The following is a 27,257-nucleotide window of genomic DNA, read 5'->3' on the forward strand; positions in this document are numbered from 1 at the left end:
AATAAAGTCTTAGCTAACAACGATGTGATTACTCAGCTACTTACTGCACTGGATACTTGATTTTGTATATATGTAATCATGGGTAACACTAGTCAACTCTGCAAAAAATGCCAATGTATTGAAATTGCAACTTTTCACAGCAGTGTATTATTTCAGATGAAACTTTCATTGAGAAAGGTTTCTTTGCTCCAGGACAGAATTTCTGATCAAAATGAGAGAGAGAGACAGGAAAGAGAATAGCCTAATAGTTATAACTACCATGGAAATCAAGGTCCCTTAAAAAGACCCAAGTCAAGACTCTGGTTCTCTTGCAGACCAGGTTCCCTGCTGGAGCACTCTGATCGCATATCTCCTCTCTCATCTTCAAAAAGTTGTGGTTTTATCTTGTGGAATATGAAAAGTTTTGAAGTTTCACCAAACTGCAAAGCTGTTTCCCACACTATCCTGTCGCTTCCTTATCATTTTGTAAAGAAAGCTTTGTAAAATGAAGAGTCTTCAGCGCAACAAGGAGTTCAACTAAAAATATTCATGTATGAAATTAAGTAGCCACTTATCGAAATGTCAATTTAATTGTCAGATAATGATGTATTATAGCCATGCATACTTCAATACACATCTAACTGTTATACCCGGTTTTCCATGAGGAGAGGTATTATAATTCTTATGTTTGTTAGCTGCCCAACATTAATTTATACACCCAACATTAGCTAATTAAAAAGAAAACTCCTGTTATTCAGATGTATTCAGATGTATCATTCAGATCAGAATCCAAGAAAAATTATTCATTTTCTCCATTAGACTATGTCTAGAAAATTCATGACACCTTTCAGAATTCATGTCTTCAGAGAAATTTTTTCCATTACATGCCTTATTAATTATTTTTATATAAACCTTAATTCTATAGTTCAGTACAAGGCAATAAAAAATAAAACCAGATTTTTTTTCCTCTTTCAAACTTATTGGGAGTTTGCTGCTAGTAAAACAAAATAAGCTGGGGAAGAAGAGACAAGCAGAGACATGCCATTTCCCATCTGAAGCCTACAATGGAAATTGACCCCTCCCATGCTGGATAACTGCTAAAGAAGTGTATTACTCAGCCAGTACATGTTCTTTTAAAAAAAAAAAAGACACACAAAAAAACCAACACCAAAACACCACCATATTGACAGACCTCTTTGATTTACATAATCTGGTGGTACATTACTATCTCTGCCCTTCACCATACGATTAGTAAATTATAACTATGACAAATGTCATAAAAAATTGTGGCAAAGGACAAGGCGTATCAAAGGAAAGAAGAAATATTGTTTGATCAGAAAACTGGGAAAGGTAGGGGATAGGGCTGGAAGCATGGGTGACACCAATTATTTTTCTATTGCTATTCCAACTTAGAATTCAGCCAGTCAATAAAATAGCTCTAACCACAGAAGTTCATCTCTGCATTGAAGACCAGATAGTCATAGCATGTCTCAGGCATACCTCTACATTTTCCCTCTTTACAGCATCAAATTTATGACTGGGCTTAGTATACCCTCCTCGATACAAACACTGTTTCTCTTTTATCCTGTTGACATTTTGAAGGCAGACAATCCTAACTTGTTTCTTTGCCTTGAATAATTAACAGCCCTGATACAACTTGTAAAAGCATCTTTCAAAACAAAACTATATTTTCTGTGATGGTGCAATTACTAGCAATCAATGAAGAATCTATAGGAAAATGATATAAAATATTTAAATTGGAATTAAAATTGAAGAGTAGGCTAGCTATATATTTAGACTTATGCTTCAATAATTTATTATAATTGCAGTAATGTAACAGGGGAGCTGCTACTGCAAACATAACTGTAGAATTACTGCTAGAAAGTAGCAAGAGTTTATGTAATAAATATGTTTCTTAAGTACAAACAAAGAAAAAGGAATTGTAAATGTTATTTATTGCTGCATGCCCCAGCTCTTACAATGTTTCATTGCAAGCCACACGACTGAAATCAGATGGTCCAGACAAAAGGTGGTGACTGTGTTTCTTTTCAGAGAAATGTAATTTCTCTCACGATTTCAGGTGAGGCCTCAGTTCACAGATCCCTTGGGATGTGGGTGAAGCCCAGGGAAAGGCAGGATGAAGTGGCTGTGAGCTCCAGCCCAGAGGCAGGAAAAGCACCTGCAGCTCTGCAGCTGTGACACCCCCCCAGAATGTTCCCGCTGTCCCCATGCTGCACCTGGCACACATCCGCACCCGGGACTGCAGACAGAGCCTTGCAGCAGAGTGGTGGCTGCCTGCCTGACTCCCACACCAGGGAACTGTCACTTGGAGGAATGGAGAGATCATCCGGAAAGAAGGCGAGCAAGAAGAAACATAAGGATGGGGTAAAAGAGCAGGTGTGAAAGGACAGTCAGTAAAACAAAAGCTAAGGCCAGAAAACAGAGCTTAGCCCTTTTATTTAGCATGAAAGAATAAGAGCAAAGCTGAGTCACCTTTCTCTTCTGTCCAGCAGTCACAGGCAAAAAATCAGGTGGAAAACACAACTGTTTGGGATGATACTAACTTTCTGGACAAACAATACATGAAAGGTCACACAGCTCTGGATGTGTCTTCACTGAAAAATCTCTGGGTTTTATCTCATGTAATGAATGCACACTACTCCTGAGGTAAATACATAACTGGAGTACAGTACTGGAGTTTTAAACACAAACTGTATCCAAATCATATACACAGATGTGGTAAAACTAAAGGGGCCCTGAGATCTTCCTTAGATGATATCGCCTTGAAGATAAACACCTACCACAGGGATAAAAGGCATTACTCAAGGCTGTATTTAGGCTATACTCTGTGTTGAACGTGCTAAAAATCACACTGAGGACACTTGCTTAGTCTGAGGGAGGAAAAGTGAGGATCTGGGGAGAGGCACCATCAGGTGTCAGCAGCCAGTGATTTCAGTGTTCAGTGAGATACCCAGCACCAGAGACTGGATTGTCTTTATCTAAGCTCTCACTTTCATCACCAGAGTAATTACTGAAAATTACTAAAAAGGGGATATTCTCAAATTTATGGCTATTCTACAGAGATCAGAATTTTGCCCAAACTTTGCTAATTACAATAATTTAGAGCATAATCCTGCTTTCATTGAAATCAGTGGTCTTCCAATACAGCAGTCTCATGGGCACTTCCACACTGCTCAGGGGAAGCTAAATAAGGTCTGTAGCCCTTTCTGAAATGATACAGAAGTTAACTCACTCATCTGACTTATTCCCAGTGCCAAACTGAAAATCTGAAAACTGAAAAATTTAGTCCCACAAAATAGCTGTTTTCAAAATAATCCCTACATCCAAGCATTTTTAAAACAAAACAAAATAACTTGCAGAGCAGGAATCTATTATCAGCTCATTCTCATTCTTCAGTGGGATGATGGGCAGCTCTAACTGAGAGCACACACCAAAAGAAACATCTGTAGACCCAATGCAAGGAATGCAACAGGGGGAAGAAAAGGCTGTCCGGTGCAGTCTGGTTTCAACTCAGCTTGAAGTGACTGTGAGACAGCACCAGAACAGGGTTTAAACTGGAAAGGGGAGGTGTCATCTTTCCTTAGGGAGCTCATACTCAGCCTTAGGAAGCATCACCACTTTCTGTCTGGGACAGAAATAGTACTTGGTTTCAACTGGTCTCCTAACGAAACAAAATTTACCTGGTTTGTATGTCTGACTTCATCCTCCCCTCAGTAACTTGTGAATAATTTTCCCTGCTTAAGCTACCTCTGACGCAGTGTTAGAAGTATCAAGGATATTAAGTCCCTCGAAGTGTCACAGAAGTACACAGACTCAAGTCCCCACAACAGGGACTGGCATGAGCTTAGGTATCATTTGGTCACCAAAGCAGCCAAAGAGACCAAGCTCTTAGGAGTGCTCCAGCCATAGGAAAGTTCAGCACATGTCTCTCTATTAGCTATCCAACAAAGCAAAAATGAACACAGCATCACAGAAAACCACACTGCATATTTTTTGCTGTTGCTAAAGTGTGATTTTTTACCCCCAAAAAAGGTCTTTGAAGCCTTAGAGCTGGCAATCCTCCCTGCCACATAAGCCTGACTAAACACCTTGCAAATTCTATAAGCCACAATAATTTATTTTCTTCAGTTGGTTGTTCCAGAGGAGGAATTGACATTAAATGCACACTTTTCAAAATTTCACATTAGGCAAGCCTAATCTACATATATTTACTCAAAATGTAATGAATTCCACAGCCCCAATGGTTGCATACTCTATAAACTTAGTTGCAGTGATTATAGCAAGAAGATAAATTCATAACCAGAAGGACTAGAAATAACTTAGGTTCTGTTCAAAATTTTCTAACCTCTAGAAAACAGCTTCATGACCCTGAAGTCAAAAAGGGTTAAAAAGCACAAATACATTAATAAAAATCCTTGCCACTTCAGAGATTATTTTAAATGACATTGCACTGAAATCTGCAACTTCTCTCAGCACTTCTGCAGTGCTTCTCCCAGCACAAGCAATGGTGATTGTATTTAGAAGTACTATATTTTTCCAAAATATCGCTTAAATAAGAAATTCAACATGAAATCGCAAGTTCACAAACACCTTACCTGGACCTATTTGAGGCAAGCAATAGAAAAGAACAGCTAGCTATTCTTTCTCTCACTACTTTATATGGCATTATGCAAGAATAATTTACCTAGATTATCATAATTAAGCAATACAGATTGTACTTTTGCTTCAGCAATAAATATTTTCCCATTTCCATTTGCACCAATAAGTGGCTCAAGAAATATTTATATTCTTTGCACTGCGTCACGTAAAAGCTGTAATGAAAGTGAAACAAATTGTTGGGATCACTTTTTAGAGCAATAAAAGCTGACGATATTATTACACAAAAAGTACAAATTTCTAGTAGCACTTACAGAAATCCAGACCAAAATTTTGAAATGCCACTCTGGGTTTTGGGTGCCCAATTTGCACAACTGTAAACAGGCATGAACTGTCAGTCTTACAATTTGAAAATGCACACCTACTAGACAGATACCTCATCTCTGCACATCCAGAAATGGTTATTATAAAACAATGGGAACTGCCAATAATCCTGACCTTGTACTGTGCATTAACTGTACCTTATACTCTAATGTGGAAAAAACTAACAAAAAAAAATGTTTTCTGGTATATTTTATTCATTTCACTTATAGGTGAAATTTGTCATTGCTTTAGTTTATGACTTGTTTTGGCTTTGATTTTTCACTTAAGTAGATGATGGTTTCCTGTGCTATTTTAATCACCTGTTCTAAGATGTGATTTTTGTTTGGGATCATTAAGATAATGTAAAGACAGGAGCAAAGGTATTCCCCTAACCAAATTCATCCTTTCAACCTGTTCTTCTAAGGCATGTGTTCAATAATTATGGGTTTGCACCTGAAAATATACTTGTTCACTTAGAAACAATCTATTATTATTAAACATCTATCAAAAAGGTAATTGATTTACTTGTGTTTTCTTTTTTCCCTTTTACCTTTTTTCTTCACTGATCACCTTAGAAAATGGTAGAAATTGTTGCTTCTTTTGACTCAAATGGTCAAGCAAAATACGCAGTCTTCCAAGAGAAGCGGCTGATAACAAAATCAGGCACTATTCTTTATTTACAGAAAATACATCCCTTTTCCACAACAAAATTAATGCCAAGGTAGCAGGGAGACTTTTTCTTGGCTTACAGATTCAGGTCTTTTCAGCTAAGCCCTTGCCAAAAGCTTTTCTTTCTCATTTTTTTTTTCTCAAGACCACGCTATAAGAGCTTTCTCTGTGTGCCCCTGTTGTGTTTAGCTGCCTCTGTCTCTCGCACAAAGCTGGCTTCATATCAGTTCCTTGTCTCTGTAGTTTTTTACAAAATCCTTGAAGAAAAGCATCCAACTGAATGGTCTGGCTCATTGTCCAAATTTCTGTGTGGGTAATGGTTTTCTGTTGTTTACCGAAATGGCATTTCATTTTTCCCTTATCTACTCTAAATAAAAGGTGGTTTTAAAAAGGTGGTTCAATGCATCCACATCCTCTTCTCCTCCCCTATTTTAATTTCATCCTTTGCCTTCACAGAGAGAAAAAAGTAGAAATTTCCCCTATGGCGTGATTAGAAAGAAAGTCATGATTTCCAGACGATACAAATTAAATATGGACATAATTGCATGGATTTTTTTTATATCAGGACAATTTTGCCTCAGCCCAAATTGGTTTTGTGGCTGTCCAAGTCTGCCTCACTGTTTCCCACCCAATTTGCTTTCAGCCACCCAGGATAGGCATCTTTCACTGAGCCCCTGAGGAATATCTATTGTTGCTGTGAATTCTGCTGACTGAGACAGGTCTTCCTCGTTTTGTTCTAATGGAAAATTCATCTCTGTCACAGGAGTATCCTGCCGTCAGTCTGCACCGAGAACTTGCATCGACGTCAATGGGAGCTTCGCGTGCATTGTGCAGGTAGAGTATCATCATCGTTATTTATTAAACACTAATGGATTCCCAGACCCGGATCATTAAAGTTACATTTGAGATGCAGTCAGTAGAAAAGCAGTGATTCTTTAGGAGTGGTAGTATTTCTTTTATTCTCTGTTTCTTTGCTCTGTTTCCACTATACTTAACACAAGAAGTAGATGGAGTTTTACTCCAGCACTAGTGTAAGTGTGGCAGTCACTCTACTGAAACTGTTTGGACAACCAACTAGAAGTGTATTATAATGAGTCTTCTAGAAGATGACCTGCATTAAAGGCAGAGTCAAGTTAGTTCTGTGTTGATATCTGTACTCGTCTGATAGGTATCAAAATTTGTAATTTTTCTGTCTCATATTTACCTTTACTAGGATTATAGTGTTCTGATCAACCCACCAGTGTCTTCCAAGACAACCAGACTAAATGAGAGAACCGACATTTATTTTATTGATATCATAAAATTTATCCACCTAACCTAAATTGTACAAATGGTGATTTTATTTTTCCTCTTGTTGTTTCCTTCCATTTAAAAAACAAATCAGTCTGTGAAGCTCCTGATTTGTCCTCAGTTTTCTGTGCTTTACTTTATCTGCCTTGGTGATCACAGGGCTTGACTAAGGTGAAGATGGCATCTCGTGATGTGGAATTATTTCAAAGACTATTTAGTCCAGAAATTAGTCTCCTGAAGCACCAAGTTGTTGTAGAGTCTTAGCACATGGCTTTTCATCCAGCCAGATCTACTTTTTCTTGTCCTGTTATTAATGAGGAAAACCAGACCTGAAGCCTTATTTTGTACTATTGATCACATTTTGCACCACAAATCACTCCTTGCGCACAATCCTTCAGCTGCCTCCTGTGACGAACTCAGCCAGTACAGAGTGAATTTCTAATCAGCTGCGACTGTTCAGCACTACGGCTGGTAATTATGCTACCAGTGCCTGTATCTGCAAGTGTTATACGTTTGTATTTGCTTCTTGCTGAGATCACACAGTTGGGAAAGCAATCATGCTCCATTACTCCTGGTTTTGACTCTTGGCCCATATGGTTGCTCGCGGACAGTCTTTCAGCGCTTTGCTTCATTTATAGCTAACATGGTTAATGACTCTTTGCTTTCTGCAAGTCTCCTGATCTACTGAAATCTGTAGCTGTTCTTTGTTAGCAGAAGTGGTGAAAGCTTTCCCTCTCTTATGTTGCATATTTCTGTTCTGCCTAGTGATAACTGGACTAGCACTTTTTTTTTGGATGTGAGGAAGGGAAAGATGAAGCAATTGGTTGCCCTTTTACTACCAGCAATTTTATCTGGGAATGGATTATATGAGAGGTTTCAGTCTGGCTTCAGGGAGTACCACAGTCCTGGGATTGCTTTACTTAAGGTCACAAATGATTTATCACCAGCTGCTGATTCAAGTTAAATTACAGTACTCCTGCTGATGGATCTTTCTGCTGCTTTCAATACAGTAGATCTTGGAACTTTGCTGAATCATTTGAAGCAATTGCTTAGATTATGAAGCACCATCCTGGATCAGTATCATTCAGAATTGATGGTGCATTATCAGGGTGTAACTTGGCAATTGTGGATCAAGTTCCGCCTCACTGGTCACATTGCACCTCAGAATATAATATCCTGTAATTCTCCCTCTTTTTTTTTATTTGCTACAGATGTGGACAGAATTCTCTAGCAGCATAACATTAATTTTCACTACAACACAAACAACATATAGGTGTATTTGCCTTTTACAGTTTAGCTTCTTGATGCAGTTTGGACCACATCTGTTTGTTTTACCAAAACGTGATCTTGGATGGTCACAAATGGTTTGAAACTGAACTGAGATAAAATATAATTGCTTTTGTCAAATCCTCTCTGTGTATTAGGTGGTTCTTTCTAGGCAATTGAAACTATCTATGCATATCTAAAGAATGCATCTGGAGCTGGTCAGAACATTTCCATTAGATAAAGTCTCATCAAAATATGCTGCTTTGTCAGAACTACAACAATTTGCAGAAAACATGTCTCTCTAGGTGAAAGTTTAATCAGGGAGGTATTCAAGATCCACCCTATTGGTCACTTCTGATGGCAGAGACAGAGAAAACATGCCGTCCAGTCAGAAAACCCAAGATTTTTAATCTCAAACCAATCATATCGGAAAAATATTCAAGAGGTTCTGTTTTTGTTCCCATGCCAACTGAAAACAATGCTGACACAACAAAAGCTTCCATGAAACAGAATTGCCATCCTCTGAAAGGGATGCTCAGAAAAGCTGTACCTGCATCATCACATCAGCTGTGTGGTCCACCTCCACAGAGCACTGCGTGTGGGTTACGGTGAGTTCAGAAGCTGGAGGGCTGAAACGGCATGGGGCTCTGACGTGGCAATTGGCAGTTCGCCACTGGTCTTTCACTGCCTGGGAAATCGTAACCAACAGGAACATCTGCTTTGTAATGAGAGATTCAGATAAAAACGTTTTCCATCCTTGAGAAAATAATTCCTAGTCAGAGAAAAGATAAAAATTCAAAACCTGATATTTTCCAGACTTTAAGATCTGGAGGAAAATTATGTGGTCAATGAGCATGCACCAGTAGTTATAAATTTTAAATATGTTTTTGATATTCCAGGGGTTTTTAACCACTTAATTAAAGTTTTAAAAGTTGCTGTTATGAACTCTTAAGTGAGAGAAATCAGCATATAAAAATACTTAATCTCAAAATCTCTACCAACCTTTACAACTTGCCATCCTTTAGCATTTATTCTTATGGGCTTTTCTGTTTCCTAATCTCAAGGGTAAACCCAGCAAAATTCTGTCGAAGAGAAGTAATAAACACTTGTCACTAGAAGAGGGGTCTAGCCATGACTCCTTTGCCCAAGCTCTGGACAAATGGGAGACACATTTCTGGTTCTGGTGTTCTTCATGGAGCCCATCTCAGCAAGCCTGGTGGTCACCCCGTGAGGCACACCACCTTCCCCAAGTCCTGCAGCCCCAAACATGCACCTATTGAATCTGTGTGCCAGGACTGCACAGCAATGCAGTGCTTCAGGAGCTGCAGCTCCGTGTCTGGAAACCCAGCACCATCTGCTTCAATAGACCTCTGAGATCTTCAGGTCAAGCACTCACCTTCAAGCAGAGGAGCATGTCTGCTTCACAGTGTTTTAGGTAGATTTATCTCCATTAGAAATGGCAGGGAGTGGTTTTAGCAAGGCCACTTCAAGATCAGCCAGTGAACAAGAGACCTGTGCAGCAGACAAGGGTGGATGCAATCGCAGTTTGAACAGCAGAGCTGATTGCTTCCCCAGACTGCCACATGCTCTTGAGGCATGGACGGACATACAGAAGTCCTTTGTGCCCCCACGTGGGGTCAGTTCCCTGTGGGAAACAGAGGAATTTTCCTCTGGGACACAAGAACATGCTGGGAGAAGGGCAGGAAAACCACTTAATACCCATCTTGCCCCTTTCCCAGGCTGGGTAGAAAGTGTGCAGGTGTTTTGCTTTGTTATAAACCACTCCGTAACAAAAATTTCTATATATTCGATTAAATCACATAGATAATTGCCATTTGGAGTGTGTCACAACACAGAGCAAGAGGCTGCTCAGGCAAATGGTCTTCTAAATAACTTGGTAAAACAAAGACTGCAGAAAATGGAAAAATATTTTCTCTTTACATACACTAGGTAAAATGTCCCCCCACATAGCTGCTGGTGCCAACCAAATGCACAGTTCTGCTTTGCACTAGCCACAGTCTACAGGGTCAACTGGTTGTTACACACTGGAAAAACATTGCAGATACCTCATTATAACTCAGTGCATTAACAGTCTGTCACTAATCTGCAATTATCCCCATTGCACAGCACCTGATCTTGAAAGGATTAGGAACATTAAAAACAAACTAAAATAAATTGCACTAAAATATTTAAATGAAATGATCAAGAAATTAATAAGTCCATTAAAAATATTGCAGGGGAAATTCCTCTTATTCATTTTTTTTAAATTCTCACAGTGGCTTTATTCTTTATTCTTTACTTTATCTTGAGTCTTGCACAGTTCTGAAGATCCTCATCTTTTATTGCCTGATTGTAAACCAGGTGCTGCAGAGTCCCTGCTTACTTTCAGGTTGCTTGATGTCCATCACTTCGTTCTTGCTCCTGCTGCTATGAATCTACTGGATTCATACTCTTACTTCTCTGAATCTGCTGGATTCTAGTAGATCCAGAAAACACTACTCACACCTACTACATTATGAAACATAACAAGTACCAATAGTAATGTTCTACACTTAATTAACAAGCATTCATATTCTACTCTACAATAATTTAAGTAGGCATAGCTTAAACAAACACAAAGTGTATAGGGAGGCAGCTGTATTAGGTTTATTCCAAATACTAAATTATTAGACTAGCTATAGTAATAGTCCAGAATATGTTGGAAATCAAAAGCTCCCTTCTCCTGCAACATTTAAATATCATTCTGTACCAGGCTGAACATGCACTTTCTTTTATAAAAAAAAAAACAACAAAGGATTTAAAAATCTAAATTAGTGGAAAACCAAGCATCTACCTGATTTTTTTTTTTGCTACGTGTATGTAGAAATAAACAAAAAATCATTCTATGAAATTAACAGCACCCTGGCATGAGAGGAATTAACAGGAAGAAACCTTTTTATTGGAGATAATTCCTTACCTACCAAGTACATATTAGTTATAGTAAATATATTTTCCCTATATACAAACCTTACTTGTACTACATGATGGTAATAAGTCAATATCAGGATGCATGGGTTAGTCCTGTCAAAGACTGGCACCCAGTTGCACAAATGGAATTATTCAAGTGGAAGATTGTACTACTCTCTTGTTATTGCTAGATACTATATTGTGTTTCAACAGCAAAGCTCATATCTTGTACCCTATGCTACCCCATCTTCCAAAACAGTTTGATTTTTAGTACTGGGTAGATATGAATGGTTATTTTGACGCCAGACCATGAACATTACCCAGTTTGGTGCACCTACTAACACATCTGAGGGGGCAAAAATGTGGTCATGGATCTTGGGAACTTTCAAACCGTCTTTGCTGCCAAAGACAGTATATAACATAGTGACAGAATCACAGAATAGTACAAGTTGGAAGGGACCTCTGGAGATCATCTTCTCCAACCCCACCCCCAGCTTCAGCAGGCACACCTAGAGCACAGTGCACGGGACTGTGTCCAGGTGGGTTTTGAATGTCTCCAGGGAAGGAGACTCCACAACCTCCCTGGGCAGCCTGTTCCACTGCTCCATCACCCTCACTGGAAAGATTTTGCTCATATTCAGGTGGAACCTCCTGTGTTCCAGTTTGTGCCCATTGGCCCTTTTCCGGTCATTGAATACCTCTGAAAAGAGCCTAGTCCCATTGTTCTGACACCCACCCTTCAGATCTTTATGAGTATTGATAAGATGCCTCCTCAGCCTTCTCTTCTCCAGGCTGAACAAACCAAGGTGTCTCAGCCTTCCCTCATAAGGGAGATGCTCCAGTCCCCTCATCATCTTCATAGCTCTCCGCTGGACTTGCTCAAGCAGTTCCACGTCCTTCTTGAACTGGGGGCCCAAAACTGCACACAGCAATCCAAATGTGGCCTCACTAGGGCAGAGTAGAGGGGGAGGATAACCTCCCTTGATCTGCTGGCCACACTCCTTTTAATGCACCCCAGAATATTGTTGGCCTTCTTGGCCTCAAGGGCACAGTGCTGGCTCATGGTCAGCTTGTTGTCCACCAGCACTCCCAGGTCCTTCTCAGTGGAGCTGCTTTCCAGCAGCTCAATCCCCAACCTGTACTAGTGCAGGGGGTTGCTCCTCCCCAGGAGCAGGACCTTGCAGTTGCTCTTGTTGACACCCTCACAGTTCAAACCATAAAAGCATTGCAAGGGTGAAAACCTAACAAAATTTCTCCTTGGCCTGCTCACTGGCAGAAACAGTATGTCACACTTTGGACATTTTCTTTCCTTATACTTGCTCCCCCATTCTATTTCATAGTTTCTTTCCCTTCAGTCTCTGAGATGATACTCTTGTTCCCTGGCTAAGTCTAGCTTGATAACACACAGTCCAACACTGCTATCAAGAGCATTGATTTAACTGCTATAGTCAAAGAATATATTTTATTTTTACATTGAGTGCTCCTTTCTGCCCTCTGTCTTTGCTGCTTGTTGCCTTGCTCTGGTTTTACACTCTGTTCTTCTATTTCAATTATTGCGTTGCCTAAAACTACTGCAGAGAGCCTTATATATTTCTCAAAGCCATTTACGTAGGTGTCAAGCATTATCATGGTCTCTGTAGATGTGGAAAGGAGCTGGTAAAAGCTGCCTTTGTTGCACAGGGCCTGAGTAGGAGATTCCAGTGCTAATGCCAGTGCCACTTTAACAACTTTTGATCTTAATTTGTAAAAGTTGTTTACAGGATTTGGGTATGCCAAGAAAAACAAAAATCAATGAGACTTTATCCAGTTTGATAAAAACATAACCAGTGTATTCATGGAGGTTAGGTGAGGGGAGTAATTTTCTGGGAAAAAACTCATCAACTGAAATGCCCAGTGAAAATAAAGTCCACATATGATGTATGAAATTATTAAATAACCCACATATTATTATGACTTACATTATAATCATAGCTGTTTCTCAGAAAAAAATAAACTCTCAGACATGGTAGTTTACAAATGTCTGAGAAAAATCCTGAAAACAAACTAATTAAATTTCCAGTGTACTACTAGTCAAGCCTCTCCCACTGAATATTCCTTCTACACACTGCTTAAACATATTTGTTTTATAGATTTGGGGGAGCGGTCTTTGGGTTTGGAGTTGCAGTTTTGTGTTGCTTTTGGATTTTCATTTGGGGTGGTTGTGCAGGGTTTTATTCTTCTGTTTAGACTAATATTTTGGGCTCTAATTTTTGTAACACCAGAAATATCAATATGCTGACAGTATAGGCTGCCACAAATAGCAGCTGGGGAGGGGGGAATGGCACAAGAGAACTTTCACAGTGGTGGGAAATGGTAGTGAAGAGGCAACTGCACGTGAAGTTGCTGAGAGAGAAGCTGGGGTACAGTGTAGGAACCCAAAGAGCCCCTGATGTGGCTCTATAGGTTTATAGACTGCGGATCTGTGAGTGGTCTGGCTGAGACCTAGGACCTACTGCTATCACCACCCCAAAACACCAAGGGGAAATTCTAATTTCTGACCCAGCTCACCCTGGTTTGCAGCTTGACCTGCCTTGCATGTACCCAGGGTAGAAGGGCCTTTTGGGAAGTCATTGCAAGCCTGGCTTGAAAACCAGCAGCCCAGCAGCACTGGCAGAGACAGCACAGTGGTAACAACGTCTTTCTCAGAGATTAGGGCCAGGGAAGATCGCTTGATCTGAACTCCTGGGACCTCCAGCCTGTAATTAGCCTGATTTGCTGCCTTAACCTTTCTCCATGCATATTCCCAACTAGTGAGGCTCATTAAAGCTCCTGAACATGGGAGGTTTTGGACTGGCCTGCAATGCTTACTGCAGTGTCCCTGTACCCATCCAGCCCTACAAACACTGGGGTTAGAAAAGACATGTATGCGAAGACCCTCTTCCTAGCTCGGCAGGGCCACTGGCAGGTTTTCCTCCCTCTAGCCCTTCCCCTTTGGGATCTTAACTTAAAGCCCAAAGCACCACAGGGCAAGGTACTGCTTTAGTGTGATTCTAGTATCGTAATAGTGCTAACGACTTGGAAATGAATAGCATATGCCTGGCTGGATCAGGCTGGCCAAACAGCTTTGAACATCAAACTACCTGACCCTTGACACTAGACAGGTTGATTTATTATACTGTTAGCCCTCCTGACAACATGCACTGTGGGCTTGGCACTGTCTGGTCATTTTTCAAGCTCTTTGCACATTACTGGCACCTATATCCTCTAACACATTACATCAGACAGCTCAACTACAGAATACTAAAAGCCCCTCTCTTCTTTCACTCCATCCTTCCTTTACCCCTGCATCCCTCCCTTCCTCCCTCTCTGTTTTCTCAAGTAGCGAATAAATATGTGAATCTAATGCAAGATACAAGGTTAGTGTTTGTATCAGTGGAAAGAATAAATATGCATGATGTAAGTAAGGTCAAAAGGATGGAGTAGAGGGTGTTACGATAACAGTATCTGCGATGATGCTTATTAAGTGATGTCAAATTACCCATAAAAGATGTTTCCTGATCCAGGAAACTTACAGTCTCATAAAAAGTAATATCTTTTGTGCACCAGGGAATAAGTCAAGCCAGGGGACAATCAAAGAACAGACCTCTGAGTAAGAGAGTCACAATATTGTCTACATTTCAAAGGGTTAAAAACTGCTACTGCTTTGTAGGGGTAAGGAACTACATTTTATCAATGGCCACAGCCAGAAGCACCAACTTTGCAGACCCCAAGGACAAAAAGGCTTACCTCTACAGCAAGGATGAAAAGCTTATATCTCTTGAACAAAATGCAGCTTTTAAATGTGGTTTCAGTATTAATCATATGCATCATATTCTTGTGCTACATCACATGCAGGGCTGGCACAGGGGCTGCTGAAGAATATCAGTCCACAGCTGTGGGAGGAAATAAGTCAGTTGCAGCTGTTAAGACAACCATCATTGAACCATCCTCCATCTCATTTTCACATGACCAGGCCAACCGTACACCACAACAGAGTCGTTCCTTGTGTAGCCACTGTTTAGGCCATGAACCAACCCAGAGGTTGTTTGCTGTCCTCGCTCTCTGAAGCAGATTTTGCACCAGCCACTTGACCAAACACTGGCATTGACTGAAATTTTGGCCACTACTTGTTACAGAAAAGATCAAAACTTGGTGTGGTCCTGGACAAGGCATGCAACTCAGTTTGGAAAGTCATTGCCAAGGAACTGTTCTACAATATGAGGGTGAACTTCAGCCTCCTTGTAAGAGTGAAAAAGAAAAAAGAACCACCCCCATTCTAACAGCACTGAAATTAGAAATACAGAATTGCATAGAAATACAGAAATCCACTGAAAGCAAAAAAAAAAAAAAGCAGCTAAAGGATAAAATGCTTGTAAACAACAAAATAGACTGTTTTAAGACATCACAGCGAAACCACAGTATGCAGCAAAAAGATTTTAAAAGTCTTTTTCCCTCAGCCCCACACATGTACATATCACAGAAGGGTGGGGTAAGAAGACATCCTGCTGAAAATAGAAGTCTTATCTGAATAAGAAAAATAGTAAATAGAATAAAGTAGAAATGTAAATGTAGAACAGCCATAAGGAAAGCCAAAAGATTAAGAATGCAACCTGTTAAAGGCACAAAGAATATGAAAAAACACCTTTTTCCCAACACAGAACTAGAAAGCTTGCCAGTGGTCACCTGGTGGTGATCAAAGTGTCAAGGCGAGGTAGAAGAAGACAAGACCAAAACAGACTAGTTAAAGGAGTGGTTTGTATTACTGTTCATTAAACAAAATGTTGCAGCCCTTCTCTGTAGGGGCAATATGCTAAAGAGCTACCTCAAGGCTGAGGGTCAGAAGAGGGAGTCCCAGAACAGACCAGCCCAGACTAGACCAGCCCAGACTGTACTCATTCATGCCTTAAAAATCTGGGTATTGTGAGTTGTAATTTAATATTTACGTTAGCCTTGGCACCAAAACATGATGCCAATTATTTTAGAGATCTCAGAGAAATTGGAAGCTGCACATACCAATTTTCATGCTAGGTAAAGTGCTTACACCAAGAAGGAAGCACAGAATTAGAACATGTGTTCAAATACAATACAACAGGTAAGTGTCTAATTGACTTTTGTACTAGGAGTCATGTCTCACAAATCAATTAAAGAACAAGATGATACTAAAGGACCTGAAGACATCCATTTACAGAGACTCTTAAAGAAACTAAACTGCCACACATTGCAAGGGAAGGTCCTTGCATACATGAATTATTTTTGAAATGACGGGGAAAAATGATCAGGAATAAAAGGACAGTTACATGTTGGAGGAATGTTACTAAGGTAGTCACCCAGGATGATACAATAGAGGCTGCACTGCTCAATATACGTGTAAACGGCCTGTAAAAGACTGTTGATAGTGACAAAGTTTCAGGATGATGATACCTTCACTAACCCTACAGCAGAGGCTTTCAGAAGGTCTCCAGTCTTTAGCAAGTGGGCTGTCAGCTGAACCGCAACACTGACAAACGCAAAATCATCAGCACGGGGAAAACAGCAGTAATGTATTCATGGTCTATATATTAACTACTGCTGCTCAGGAACATGGCATAAGAATGGCCTTTCTGAGTCAGGTCCATCCAGCCTAATATTCTGCCTGACTGAGGCCAATAGCAAAAGTTGAGAGACAAGTATGGAAAGGCAGTTAATGGTCCTTTCCCAGCATACTGTCCCAGCTCCTAACAATCTGTGAACCTCCTGAACCAGCAAGGTTCCCTCTGCATTATTTCATCAGTATTGATGAATATTTTTCATTAATTTTTAGATTATTTTTTAATCCATGTAAATCTGTGCTCTCTGTATTTTGTTACAGTAACAAGTTCCTCAGTGAAATGTTACATTTTATGAGAAAAAATTAGAACAGTTTTCTGAAAATGACAGCTCAGTGACCAGCAGTCATCAAATGAAGAAGCTGCTATTAAAAAATTAATTGGAAAGATGTAACAAGCAAAACAGGAAACATCTTAAAGCCAATGTGCTGATGCGTGTCGTGCCCACATTTTGATCACTGGACCCAGTACTGGTCATCCCAAGAAACATAAGGTGGAGCCTGTAAAAGAAGAGCATAGGGCAACAGAAAGATCACCATATGGGAAGTCCTTCATAGGAGGACATTTTAAATAAAATAAGGTACTTCAGCTTGTAAGAGAGATAAAGAAGGAATGATGGGATAGAAACATATCAGAGCAGTTGGAAAAAGGGAAGAACTCAAAAGTAGGAGTGAGAAGCATCTCTGTTTTCCATAATTCTTCAGTTTTCACTTCTTCTAGATAACATCGATAGATATTGGATTTTTTTAGGTTTTTGAAGAAGAGCTGGAATAAGAGGTGGACAAAGCTGCAAGTAATTGGTCCTGACACCTCAGTTTTTACTGCAAGACTTGACAAAAGTGGAAAGAAATCCTAGGTGTAGTTTCTAGTGTTCCAGAAAGGTCACAGTGAGAGAAAGTGTTTAATTAACATGGATTTAAAAGATATTTTAATATTCAACATCTTTCGTTTAATATATCTCCCTGCCTCACTAAGGGAATGTGCCTTCTGATTTAAAAGTTCTTGTCCCAGACAACAACAGCCTTACGGTATTTCTAACCCAGCAGTGTATACAAGTGTGTTTTGCTTTTTCATTATGTTTTTTTCATTCTATAATAGCCAAGAAAAGCTCTCTAACTGGAAAAAAATTACCTGTTTTGCTTGAAACTTGGGTACCGTGATTATATTTGGAAATTCCTAGCATGAATCAAACCAGACAAACCACAGGATGCCAGCTAAGGCATGGCAGGGAAGCCAATAATTCCATCATTTATTCAACACAAGAAACACTATATGCCTGAAAGAACTGAGGTGAAACTATTTGCTAAAATCCTTATGAAATATCCACTTTCAGTGCTTAGAAACAGAGCATTCACTCTGTTCATGAACTTTTATACAAACATTTTGTTTCTTCATGAACAAAGTAAATTATCTAGCTAATCTAAAATTCTTCTGAGGATTAAGTGCATTTGCACAACATGGAAGAAATTACCATGAAAAGTTATACATACTAAGATATAGAAAATATGATATAGAGACATGATAGAAATCATAGACATGTTTTCATAAAAAATGAACATTCAAGCCATTATCATTCAGGGACAAAAGTGCTGAAGAAGAGATTCACAACTGTGGTGTTTTGGTGGGGGGATGCGTAGGCATAAGAAGGTAATATATAAGTATGTTATCTCCATTTAATAAAGATGACGCTTAACTAGTGGTAGGGCTCACAAAGTAGAAACCAAAGCAAATCCATTCTTGTTTAGACTAGGTCCTGCCAAAATGATGTAATGACACTCTGCAAAACCTGTACTTTAGCCCTTGTAAACATGTGATAGTCCATTAACTCCATTCTATTGACAGTGGTCCTTACGTCCTTCGAGCACCGATTTCTGCTGGCTATTACATCCCTTCACACATATTGCTGCTGAGCCACAGTCCACTTCTGCATCCTGTTCCCTGTTTTGCCCTGCAGCTTCTCTCTTTTACAGTTTTCCATGGATACTTGATAATAGCTGAGACTTAATAGTTTAACCTGAGCTAGTGCATCTTTCCTGTACATTTCCTTTTCCCTAGTTCCCTCTCCCTGAAAGGACCCTGGTAGAATAGAATAGAATAGAATAGAATAGAATAGAATAGAATAGAATAGAATAGAATAGAATAGAATAGAATAGAATAGAATAGAATAGAATAGAATAGTTCTGTTGGAAGGGACCTAAAATGATTATTAGTCCAACTACAATTTTGTGCTTCTTCCATCTGAATCTGTCATGGACAAGCAATATACAAATCACATTACTCCTTCTCTTCCTAGCCACGTTAGACCCATGAATGGTGCTTAGAACTGCCACCACCTTTGATATTTCTGAACATCTTTGCCATCCCTGCCAGCCTGCCTAAAACATTAGCAGTCTTTCCTCCTATAAATACTGACATATTTTCCTCCTCCAAAAGGTCACACTTTAAAATTTTTGTTATGGTCCTTTGCAAATCTACCTCTGCTGATATGATAGACCTTCACCTCGGTCCATTCATACATGTGCACACAGATCTTCCTGGGCAATGTCACTTTTGAGAACCTACTGCCTGTCTTCACTTTTGACTGCAGCTTTCCACACTGCCCAGACATGGAACACCTTCCCTCCCTCATGCACTTACTGCCATTTTCCCTCTTAAGCTATTTCTGCCATGATGAACGTAAGCAGCAACTTTAGAACCTCATAAAAGTATTGCTAAAAACTAGATTTTTCTCTGTGTTCTCCCAGGGACTAGTTCAAAGCATAAACTCTTCATGAGCTTATCTTTGTGTGTACTGGACACATAAAGCACTGCCTAGAACAGTGATTGATAACAGTAGTAGCAGTAGTAGTTGTAGAAGTAATGAGAAAGATTTAAGAGAACTCCGTTCATTTATATCTCTACAATTCTGATAGAAACCTTTTGAAAAATGTTTTACTAGTTTTATCTGGTCTCGCCTTTGTTCAGTAATATCTTAAAGTACCTAGTTTGCATTTCTCATTTTTGTAAACTAAACCAAGTTCTTCTGAATGTGTTATGAAGTTGTGGATCCTGCATTTTCTGTGTGACAGATTCTTTCAGAGTTTGTACAGAGCTCAGTTCTCCAACAGGATATTTGCTGCCCTGGCTTCCTAGAGGGCACCCTCTCGATCCTTTGGGAAGAGAAAAGAGGTTGGGAAATTGAAAAAGAAAATACCCATATTCAACTGTTCTACGAGAACTTTCTGAAACATCTCTATAATCCAGCTGTCCTCTACACAAACAAATATTCAGGGAAGAATTAGCTAAACTGTAACATTACCGTGATGTAGTAAGAGGAACTGTTCATGTATTTAAATAATTTTTTCAGTGTAAATTTAGTATAAAAGAGGTGTGTTTCTGAATCATTGACACAGTGAAAGTACAAAGCACTGGGGAGGAGTGTATAAGCAAAAGGTTTTTTTCTGACCTTGCTAATTTAAATTGCAAATGTATTTAGAATCACTCTTTTAAAAAGTGTGCAATGTGGTCAGGAAAATATGTAAGGAAACATTTGATTCATGTGAGATCAGGATGTCACTCTGAGTATGATATGAATGTTGTGTATCACGTGTGATGGGTATCATGTGAGTAGTGGATGACTGTGACTCTAACAAACCAGAGTATCCTATTTCTCTTCCCCAAAGGCTACTGGTAACAACACAATGGTGCTCTTTAGTCCAGACTCATGACACTTTTCAAATTGACTTGTGTTCACCAAAGAGTTTGACTTTTCATTAACCAACTGCCAATTGGCTGAAGGTCCTTTCCGTGTTTGTAAAGGTTAGGAGCTCCCCATGTGTTTGTTGCGAGCTACAACCTATTTTTTGTTTCACTTTTGCATTTCCTTTAGCTGCTGTTACTTGGGAACTGAAAGAAAAAAAAATCTGCTGCAGATGAGCCCCAAATGGCAGCTTTGAACACCAGCTGTCATTGAGCAAGTTATTCATGTGCTAACGTTATCGCAAAGCAAGTAAGAAGAGTACAAAGAGAATTCATAATGCCCAACGTCCATTAACTTTCTATAAGCTTTCTATAAATCTTTCTTTAAGCTTTCTATATGTATGGCTAAAGCATGTCTTAAACTGTGGTGACCCAGCATGCCTCCTAACCCACCAGTGTACTACTTCATCCTGACTCTGTGTGTTACAACAGGATGGGGATGATCACCATCCCTCTGCTGCAACAGAAATTCAGGTGTCTAAGCTGGAAGCAAACTATGGCCCACCAAGGAAAGGAAGGTGTATCCAGCCCACATTTTAGAGACATCCAGAGATAACCAGCTCCCTGAAGTTATTTCTAAGTAGCAATAATTATGAAAAAAGAATACCAGAGTCGAGACTTTGGAAACATGGGACATCTGACGTTCCCTCAGATAGTAATGTAGGCCTATGGTGCTTAGCATCAAAACAGATATTACTTTAAGATGTACTCAATTATATCAGACATTTTAAGAATGGATCCATAGAGAGATTAGTATTTCCTTCAGTAACTTTTGTTAGTGGTTTCTCACATTTGTTGTGGTTTAACTGGCAACTCAGCCCCACACAGCCACTCGCTCACTCCCCCGCCGGCAGGATGGTGGAGGGAATCAGAAGGGTAGAAGTGAGAGAACTCGTGGGTTGAGATAAGAACAGTTTAATAATTAAAATAAACAATAACAACAACAACAACAATAATAATGTAATGAAAAGGAGAATAACAAGAGAGAGGCGAAACCCGGGGGGCAGGGGGATGGTGGAAGAAACAACCAAAACAAAGAACAAGTGCTGCAGCTGGTCACCACCCACCAACCGGACACCGCCGGTCCCCGAGCCATAGCCGTTCTGCCCCGTGCACCAACTCCCTCAGTTAATACATTGGTCATGACGTCATAAGGTATGGAATATCCCATTGGCCAGTCGGGGTCAGCTGTCTTGGCTGTGGCCCCACCCCTCCCAGCCCCCCACCCACGCGGCAGAGCGCAGGAAACTGGAAAGGTCCCTGACTGCTACAGGCACTACTTAGTGGCACTGAGCCTCTACTTAACAACAACTAAAACATCAATTTGCCATCGTCACTATACCAGCTACAGTGAAGAAAATTAACTCTATCCCAGCCAAAACTAACACAACATTATATACCAAACTCTGTCTTTCTCTATCCCCCCACTCTAGCTAACCTTCTTCATAAAGAAATCACTAGTTGTGTGTATCCTACTTGTCATATAAAATCACTAGTCAAATTACAATTGTCAAACCGGGTATCAAGAAAATATTCCATTAAGTCACCAGCAAAGAACTAGATAAGAAAGTATTGATAACCAGAATGGAGCCTACTATTTTTCAAAATAATTATAATGTTCTTGTTTTCAAGCAAAGAAGAGGCAATCATCTAACATATATGCATTCCAGTACCATGTGGAAAATTGTTCTTCAAATTGAAATATGTATGCATTGCTGTGAAGTCTAAGTTGGCCAACACAGTGATTTCATTTCATCTGTGTTTTCTTCCAGGTCCATTTGAAAGGGGTGTTACCAAGTCAAAGAGCAAGAGAGAGAGAGATCAGAGTTTGCTAAGAGTAAATTTATTTAATAAGACAGATCCTATTTAATTTCTTCATTAATAACTTTTAGAGTGGAAAAGAGGAGTATGGTGGCCATAAAATTCGCTGATTAAATGAAGATAACAGTCACCATTGAAGCAGAAGAGGACAAGGAGTAACGGATGACCCTGGAATAATAAAAAAGCAGAACAAAATGTGAAAGACTAATGACGATTTTCGCCATTGGCACATCAGCTGGATGCAGTGAAGAACGAGCAGGGTAGTGATATATTGACTGATCACAGAAGTACAAACCATCAGACAAGTGTGTCTCTGTGATTTGCAGTCCACAGGCAGATGATGTCTAAAGCCTGATGTCCATGTCCCCTCTCATCCCCCAGTAGGCAGCTCACAAGCCCAGCCAGGTACAAAGTGACTGCAGCAGCCCAGTGGAAGTGCATGGAGAGACCACGCAGGTACTACACCATGCTACATAGCACTCTTCAGAACCAGAAAGAGATACAGGGTATGAATTCTTTCATCCAAGCTAAATCCGAAACTAAGACTTCACTCCCCTGGCAAGTGCTGCTACTATAAGGCTACTGCTAATAGAGGGTGAGGAGGACAAAGTATCTGAAAAGCATCTTTGTAGGTATTTGTTCTTAGGCAAGGACTATGACCTCTCAATAGCAGCATTACCTGGAAATGTGACCGGGCCCGTCCATCCTATGTTTTGCTGCCTTCCACCTTTCACACTATCTTGGATGTTGCATGACATAAACATTTAGAGGCAGTCTCTGTGCTGAACAGTGCCTGAGGCAGTACACACTCCCGGCACCCACCTTAGTGGGGCTGTGATACGGGCATCCAGTTAATCATCAGGAATCACTGAGTCCAGGAAGAATTATCACCTCAAGCTCAATTCTAGTAATAGCAGACCTAAGCTGGCAATATACTGACTTTTTCAGAGGTCTCTCTCTGCCATACGCTCCACAGTACCTGCAATATCCAGTTTATACCATTTTCCAGGATAACCTCCCCATTAACAGAGATAACAGAGATTGATGGTATTGTTCCAAGGACATCAAACAGGTTTTGAACTTATTAAGAAGTTGAAAAGAATGAGGATGGCAGAATTTGAGACGCCTGATATTGGGATATTACATGGTTCTGCAGTCCTGCACAGCGGCTTTCCTTACCAAATGTGAGACACCTTATTTATTCCTGGTTTACAACGTATCAGAAGACAAAATATATCTTTTAGCGTATTTGATTATATTTATTTGACTGATGAACTGATAGCCGGGTCATAGTTTTTAATACCAAAATCACTTTAAAAATCTATAATTTCTGGTTTATCTGAAATGGGAAATATAGAGCTCATTCGTCATTTGCTAATCTAACTTTCTGTTGCTGTCGCTGTACAGAAATGGCATGTGTTCCAAAAAAAGAACAGTGAGCATCTATTTAAGGTCTCTGTAAAGGGGATGTAACAGGTATAATTCAAATTCATGTAAACCACTGAGACTGGTTTTGAAGAGGAAACCTCTTGTTCAAGGCTTTGCTTTCAACCCTAGTTTTTGCAAAGGGCTGGGATTCTACAGCAGCACAAGAGAATCCTTGCCCTTTTCATCCAAAAATATGTCCTCAGAGGTGACAGTCTTCAGAGACAAAGATGCATAAAACCCCAATGATTGTGTTTCAAGCTATCTTAGAGCACATGGATGCCAGATTAACAAGGACACACCAACTACTATTCACAAGATTTCACACCCAACACTGTGGTTTGGTAATAAAAGGAATGGGTCTCTATGACAGTCTGCCAGATCATTTTACACACATATTGAGGGAAAAGGGTGAAAAGAGCCCCCACCTAAGTAACTGGTTTTGAAATTCCCCTTTAAGAATCTAGGTTTTGTAACCCGTAGCAATACCCCAGCACATTTAATACCTACATTAACTAAAGCTCATGGAAACATTTTCCAACCTGGAACATTTTGCAGAAATCTTTCATTTGAGTAAAAGAGTTCTTGGCCTTGGGATAGACTTTCTACCTTGTGGCCCAGAACAGTGCCTCCTGAATGGCCAGTGGACGCTCACACACCACAACCTCTGTGGAGTCCCACATCCAAGTCCCTGCATTATCAGACCATCTTTAACTGAACTTTTTGACCAAAAATTATGTAATTATTCATTGAAAACAAAACAGCACTGACAAGAAAGGTTTCTATATTCTACCTGGAAAACCCAGAGATACTTCAGAGGCACTCTCCTCTGTGGAAATATTGCTCTAATGCTCTCATAGTGAGGTGGCATTACCCAGAACAATTTTTAAATGTATATTTTATTCCCCCCCAGCACCAGTGATAGAGCAGATTATTATATTAGGTTAGATTTTAAACCAGATAAATAGTAACCATCTTACTGATGAGATGTCAGTCTTAGGAAGGGGGATTTTTACTCAGTTTTGAAATATACTGTTTACTTCAGCAGTCAGTCTCAGATGTCACTCAAAATCCTAGACTGGGAGTGGCAGTGGAATTTTAATTTATTTTTGAGGTATGCCACAGCTACCCTTATCACAACAAATGAAAGTCAGAAACACTACAACCACAAGAAAAATGAGAAACTGCAATACACTAATTTGTAATAGAGCAAGGAGGATTTGGAAGAATGTTATTTAATGTAAACTCTTATGTGAGGATGATATTTCATTTTGATTTACTTAATTAAAGAAGATCCTAGAAACTCAGTAACCATTATTTTCCTCCTAGATAACTCAAGCTAAAATTGTGTTTGACTGTTCACAAGAGATCATAATTTCTCTCCTGATCAAGTGTAAGTCATGCATCTAATTTGCCTTTGTTTTGGTTTAAAGATAGAGGTCTGTTTAATTCCTTTAGCTTTTAGAAGGAGGAATAACTTCCACTGACACCATTTAGTCTGTTTTTAAACCATAATAGGGTTTCATTGAAACCATTTTTCCATCATAACCTTACAATGAAATGGCTTCATAATGGCACCGTCAAAAAGGTCCTTATAGACTTGCAGTGAAATAGTTTTCCCATAATAACTTCATATCTCTGACTGCATTGTAATGATTTCATCATGAGGTCATGGACTAGTAATGAATCCCTTTTGCCATTGAAATCCTATAGTTCCTCATTACAGCCTCAGTCACCATGGCATTGTTATGGGGGCTCCACTGGATAATAATGAAACCATTTCCTTGTGATACATTAGGCTTAAATAATATTATCACCCTAACGATATAATCAGGGGTTAGGAAAGAGTAAGCCATCCCCTTGCTCATTTCAGCGTTTCAGTTTGGCATTTGATTCAGGGAGCTGAAGGTTTGTAGCACGGCTACTGAACTACCATCACTTCTCTTGTACTGACAGTGAAGGGTGGCTACACACCCTGCAGGAATAAGGAATTTTAAAAGAAGAACTAAACGCATAAAAGAGCTTCTTTACTGCATCTGGGCCTCAATTCAGCAAACACTTAAGTTCATTCCTCTTCAGCAACAAGTCTAAGCATGTGTTTAATTTTAAACCTGAACTTAAATCTCCTTAGCTCCAGTGAGATCTAAACACATGGGCAGGTGCTTTCTCATATCAAGACAGACTCGGGAATGCTGTCTGCAGCACTGAGCTCATGTTCTCGCATGTCAGACAACTCAACCTAGCTGGTGCAAAACAAATCCTGAAAAGCGATGCAGGTTCTGAACTCCCACCAGGTTCAGTGGAACTATCAAACCCTACAGATACAGATTTACAGGGATCGCTCTCCAAGAGCCTAAGCTCCCCATCAAATCCTCAGCCCTCTGATCCCACAGTTTTCCACTTCCACAGGAAATAGTACCTACTCTGTTTATTCAGCTTTTCTATGGCTGCATGAATACTCCTGATACAAGCTATTTAATCAAGCTGACCTAATGAAGCAGACTATCCCATCTAGCCTCTCACCACAGGCTATGTTCTGCCAAACTCCTAAAAACCTTGCTGTCCCGTTTTCTCTTCCTGTGGACTTGGAAAAGTATGGTCTCAACAGACTTGCACTTTAGGCTACTGAAATCTTGAATTACAATGGTTCTGCAGTTGTCCTGTCAGAAGCTCCACACAGATTGATGTTCTTTATGCTGTCACCGCTGCTGCACTAAAAATCTCCTACCTTCACATCACTTGCTGATTCTGACCACTCTTAAAGAGGAGGAAAACCAATTCCCAAGTCAAAATATGAGCTATGTTATCTGCACCCTCGGAGAATAAGAAAGTACCCTAGGGGTGCTGTTGCATGTGAAAGCTCCTTAGAGCTTTGAAGGAAAATTGGAATTATATCATTGTCTTAACATCTCCTCAGATTCTCTAAAACTGATGAGAGGGGACCCAGGCAATGAGGGCAAGCATGGGCACAGCCGCTCTTGCCATTGCCTCCTCCAGTTTGACACAGACTATTATTAATAGAAGTGGTACTGGTAGATAACCTCTAGCTCCTTTTTTTCTTTTACTGTTGCAGCCATCTGAAATGTTATTTTTCTAGGGGTAAGCATGGCTATGCAAATATGTCCAGAAAAATTTTGCAAACCTGTGGATGCCTTTACAACTGGCATCCACCAAGAAAATGTTGGTCTGCAGAATGCACTGTGAATAAGGAATTTTTTAGTTAGCTGCCAAGATGAAAAACAGACTATTTTTCAATTTTTTAACCTTAAAAGAAAGAGTAAATGTTGTTTAATCCAACACAAAATGTCCTTTTGAAATCAAAATTAAATGCTTTATGTTCAGACCCCTGCTAAAAATTACAAAAAAATTACTTGAGGGACAGCTTTAAAAAAACCTGCATTCTCATCTTCCATTTATTTGCCCAATGACTCAGCAGACCCTGGATGAGAAAAACTTGGTTTGATACTTTCCATCACCTCCAAAGTAAATGTTATCTTCTTAGTTTCACTAAGACCACTCAGGTTTTCCCAAGTTTAACCC

The 27,257-nt window shown here is 39.7% G+C and overlaps 1 long non-coding RNA gene across 1 annotated transcript in view; it reads right to left on the bottom strand.

Annotated features, from left to right (window-relative positions):
- Nucleotides 1-8,739: 8,739 nt before the first annotated feature.
- The window catches only part of LOC135312890 (uncharacterized), a 34,887-nt gene continuing 16,369 nt past the window's right edge, over nucleotides 8,740-27,257 (bottom strand). The window contains exons 3-4 of the long non-coding RNA XR_010372511.1: nucleotides 14,896-15,041; nucleotides 8,740-8,899 (exon numbers count right to left, since the gene is read on the bottom strand). This is a non-coding gene — a long non-coding RNA (uncharacterized LOC135312890). The remainder of the gene's footprint in view (nucleotides 8,900-14,895; nucleotides 15,042-27,257) is intronic.

This window comes from Phalacrocorax carbo, chromosome 3 (assembly GCF_963921805.1).
Source record: "Phalacrocorax carbo chromosome 3, bPhaCar2.1, whole genome shotgun sequence".
In the NCBI taxonomy this organism is placed as follows: Eukaryota; Metazoa; Chordata; class Aves; order Suliformes; family Phalacrocoracidae; genus Phalacrocorax; species Phalacrocorax carbo.